We start from the raw sequence: 5,454 nt of genomic DNA, 5'->3' as shown, positions 1-5,454 counted from the left end.
AAATCGTTAAAAAGTCACTACGGAGAAGTAGAAGCCGATGTAAACAAAACCTAAAAACATCAAAAACGCTACGAAACCTTTTTTCTGAAAATCGATTAGAAATACAACAATAGCTGATTAGGTGATCTGTAGTCGTTGATTCATGCTTGTATTATAATACCCAGATGCGAAGTTTACCGAATTTCCGATCTAGGCAATTCACAAGATCCACTTTTTGTGGAATCGGAAGAAGTTGAACACGGTTTATTCACAGCAAGATGCATAGTTAATAGCAATAACCCAATTAGTAAAATCATAAATACCACAGATGACGTAAAACATGTAAATATTCGGACTGGAAAGCTTTCTGACTATCACGTTTACTCAATTAATAGTTGCGCTCCCTAACTCGCAAGAAGTTACAAGAATTTACAGGAATTTACCCGAAAACGTTCTCGTACTCGGTTCTCTGGCTTCTTTTGATAATTAACAGTTTTACAGGTTTTATCCCGAAAAGTTGGTGAACGCAACTAATAAATCAAAGACGGAAGACTCACGAACGAGTAAACTTACAAATATTTTGAAAACCCGAATTCCTACAGAAGCTCAAAGCAAGCTACTCGACCTTTGCATAGAATATGCCGACATTTCCGCTCTTGACAATGACAAAATGACATTAAACAATTTGTACCAACAGAAACTTAGGTTGACTGACAATGGGCCGGTATATGTAAAAAACTATTGTTTAGGCTTTCATGCAAAACCAAATAATTTAATAGTCGAACCGCCCTAATGTAAAAGTGCATTGACTTGAGCCGGGCACACAAACATACTTAGGCATATGTACGGCCTACCTTTATTGCTACGCCGTTAGCACATACATGTATCATTTCCCGTTGTAATATAATTTCGTTAAGTTTCCCCTCCGTGCAGTTGTCTGCCGGCGGGTAAACTTAACTTTGCCAAAACGGAGCACTTTCACTTCTTTTGAGCTATCAAGGAGACCGGACGTTTTTAGCCATCACATCGAGCATTTTTGCACAAGGAACTATTGTTATTATAACCGATATTTGATCAATAAAACCAAACAGGGTTATTTATTAATACACTTGGTTGTGTCTTATTCTCTCTTTTTATTTAAATAAACTTTGGTGCACTTACGGTTGTTCCTACCCATTGGTTCACCAACTGTTCATGGTCCATCTTCGCCAGGAATTTGAATAACCAGAGCTACATACATACAGTCCACTGCAGTTACGCGCCAGCCTTTGATACGCCAGCGAGCACCAAGCAGAGAACAGCGCCTCCATCAGCTATCATCACAATATGGCACTTGCCACAAAAGGAAATCACCAATTCTTCTCACGCAACAAAAATAAAGGTACGTGGTTGTCATTTTGAGCACAGAGGTTATTTTGAATTTTTTAAAAAAGGAAGAGCGTTCAAGCGAAAAATTCGCGCACATCAAACCACCAATGACCGCGAGTGATTTTGTGGAGAAACAGTGAAGTTAATACTAATATTTGTGGTTAAAAAGTTCAAACAAGCTTGTGAGCATACGTCTGTATATGCTTAAATAAAATAAAAAACACTCACTTAAGTATTAGTGTAATTTCACGTTATCACATTTTTCTTAAATTTCGTGGGTCATTTATTGCCCAATATCTGAAAAGTTAATAACACATTTGTTGATTTTTACTTTCACCATTTTAATTTTGATTCGTGGAGCAAGTTCAATTTGCGTACGTACCCTGCAAAAAATTGTGCGACTAATCTCTAAAGAGAGTATTCCGAGATTACCCTCAATCGGGTACAATTGGGCATTAATTAGTCCCCACTAGTCTCATACGGGTACTAATGGAGGTCAATTAGTCTCGACTCATCCCTTGTGGGTATAATTGGAGATCAATTAGTCCCCAACTCATCTCTAACGGGTACTATTAACGATTTAATGATATGTACGCTCTTAGTCAATGAAAATTCATGTGCGGCGTTGGCACACAGAGAGAGTATTCGCCTAACAAAACTGGGCACCGCGGTTCGAATCTCAGCTGGCGGAAATTTTTATTTTTATTTTTTAAAAGTGACTAGTCGCTTTTTATACCCTTTCGGGTATAAATGTGAACAATTAGTCTCTTCATAGGACATGCCCGAACAAAGCGATCAGTTCATTCCATATAAAGAGATCAAAAGTGGTATTAGTCGCATTCTCCTTTGCGATTGCTCCCGGAGTCATCCCGGATTAGTCCCATTTTTTGCAGGATATACAAGTGCATACACATTCATACATATGTCTGTGTATGCATCAACACTAACACATCACTGAGTGTCCCTTATTCGTAACCTCACTTTTAATAACTTGGTGTCGTACACTAACCCTGGGACTCAGTAATTCAGTCTCATCTCAAGTCACTAAATTTGTGATTAGCAATTAGTGACTATTTTTGTGTCTTGAGACGATTTAGGTATTCAGAAGGAGAGAGTCACAATAAGTTCACCAAAAATGTGTGGTGAAAGCAAACACAGACAATCAACTGACAGTGTTTATGTATGCCTTTTGCCCGCGCCGCTCAAAGAGTCGCAATGGCCGAGTGTTCAAAGCATTAGGCTGGCAGCCGAGAGGGTCCGGGTTCAAGTCCTCCTCAGCCGTAGATGATTTTTTATTTATTTTTTATTCAGTATTTTTTTATTTTTTTATTAGTTTTATCTTTTTTTAACAATCTTTAGATAATAATCTTTTAAAAACAAAAAAATTGATTTTTTTCAATACATTTGTATGATATTAAAGCATTTTGGTTTACTTCCTTCTTCTTCTCAACTTCTTGTTGAACAAATTTCCTCGCTTCATTTTCGCGTTTTTTTTTTATAAAATGGAAAGAAATAAGCTTTTCCTCCATACTTCTATTTTTGTGACCGGCTCTTAGCCAGCTGACAAATTGGTGACTTATTTTTGAGACTAGAGTCGTGAGACAGTGTACTGAATACCAAATAGTCTCAAAATCCAAGTTCACCACCAAAAGTCACTATTAGTGACTAGAGACCGCTTACTGAATGCCAGGGTAAATTCTTTAACTTTTTCATCCACAAAATCACTAGTCGAGTGAGCACTATTTAACAAACTTTGAGAAAAAAAAATAGATAAATCTTCCAAGATAGTTGAAGGTTGGGTGGCGAGCATCCTTCTGTAGATAAAGAATTCTGCAAGTATATACGTATAATCATTTAAACATACATACATACATATATTATTGCAAATAAGATATTGTATCTTAATACGTGTGAAATCGCACTAGAAATTCTTGTGTTAAAATCTGGGATTGTGGTTGTCTCTGAGCTATTCGTATTTGAATCTTGGTCTCCAGTGGTTCCTCTTTATTATTAGCCAGTTAGCTAAAATTTGTTGTTCTGATCAACAAAATGGATAAATTCATAAAATTGACTGATGCTGTGGCAGAATTTGAGGCCGACTATAATGACACGGCCCAAACTGACCACACAAAATATACCCTCACTCTTCAGCAAGAGGAACTTAAGGCAATATGGAGACAGGTAAAAACAGCTTACGATGAATTAGTGCATTCTGACACGTTAGACGCTAAAGGAGTCTCTACGGTTAAGCCTTGGTATAAGAGCTCCTATTCTGTTTATTTGCGCTGCATGTCGAACATGTCAGATTTCCAGGCAAAGTTAGTTAAGGGTGAAAAAGATACAGAGGGTGTGTATGTCCAGGAACACAATATACATCTGCCCCCATGCGATACGGGCGTGTTCAAAGGCGACTACCTCTCCTGGCCAACATTCCGCGATATGTTTACGGCCATATATATACTGAATAAGCGCCTTACCCCGGTTGAGAAATTATTCCACCTCAACCAAAAAACTCAGGGGGAGGCCAAAGATATCGTCCAAAAATGCCCACTTACTAACGAGGGATTTGCCACTGCATGGAAGAATTTAACTGATAGGTACGAGAACAAACGTATTCTCGTAAATTCCCAGTTACAAATTCTTTTTAATTTAAACTCGGTAGAGAACGAGCGCGGAATCTCGATTAAGAAATTACAGCGAGATATAAATAATTGCATCTCATCATTAAAAAGCCATAAAATTGACATATCAAACTGGGATGCAATATTAACTTATCTCTGCTCAACGAAGTTGCCAGAAAGTACCTTAGCATTGTGGGAACAAACTATCGAAAACAAGACGGAAATATCCAAGTGGGAGGATATGGACAAATTTCTGCCCAACAGATTCCAAACTCTTGAAACCATCTCGGGCATAACAGGTATTAAACATACCAAAACCCCAAAGCCCCACAATAGTAGGCATACAAATGAAACACCGCAAAAAAGACTTGGCGCATTTCAAGCTTCTGTAGCCAAAATCATGTGCAAATTCTGCAAAAGCAGTAACCACAAATTATCGAAATGCCACAAATTTCTCGAACTCACGGTGTCAAACATAATAGCCTCCATTAAGGAGAATCATGGCTGCTTGAACTGCTTATCCTTTGGACATACTGTGTCAAGGTGTACATGCTCATTAACTGCAGCACCTGCCACCAAAGGCACCACACGCTCCTGCATAATCAAGCAGCTCAGCCAAAAGCAGCCATGAACCAAAGGCAACAACCATCTGCCATATAATAAATTACTAGATAATGATTTAATTGATTCAATTACAATAGTCCTTTAATTTCGGTACCTAAAAAATCTACTAATGGTCAAAAAGCATATCGTATGTGGATTAATTTTTCTGCCATCACCACCTTGTATAAATTCGCCTTGATACAGACCGTGGATCATATTGATGGAAAGTATTGCCTCAGTATGTTCAGTAAAAAAACTGCACCGAAGTCCTTTATGGGAATAAAGTTTCCAGAGGTCAAGTTTTAGGTAGCACACAATTTCTTACAAGCACGCTTGCTCTTCAGCACTAATGAAATAAACTTTAGAATGCATTAGAATAAAGTTTCGTTTAGTGCATAAATTTTATGAATGAACACAAATAATGGATTTACTTTAGTTAATAAATTTCAAAGAAATTTTAAAGTCATCGTTTGATGATAAATTTGTTACAAAATAACATTGCTTACAGGAACGCTCTGAGCGCTGCCGCTGAGAAGTTGCTTTTCGAACAAAAACAGTCCTGGCCCTTGTTGTTGGTGTATAGCATCGGGTTGAATTTACATTTCCAAATAATTTGCTTGTGCCTAAAGATAAATTAAGTAAAAAAAGTAATTTGTTTCCCAAAAATTTATCAATTTCTTTGATGTAAATTTATTTTGGCATAAATGCAGAATACGTACAATTCTCAAATTAAAAAAATTCATATGGGGATCGATAGAGATCATTGAGGTGAGTGTAACGATGTATTTTTTTTTTTGGGAAACAACAACTACAACAATTATTAAAGGGGTTTCAGTGCCTTTTCTTCGCAACACAGAAAGAGAATTCTACTTTGTGAGGGTTA

This window comes from Rhagoletis pomonella, unplaced genomic scaffold (assembly GCF_013731165.1).
Source record: "Rhagoletis pomonella isolate Grant_MI unplaced genomic scaffold, Rhpom_1.0 Rhpom_scaffold_00002, whole genome shotgun sequence".
NCBI lineage: Eukaryota > Metazoa > Arthropoda > Insecta > Diptera > Tephritidae > Rhagoletis > Rhagoletis pomonella.
The sequence above is the reverse complement of the archived record's forward strand: the minus strand, read 5'-3'. Positions refer to the sequence as shown.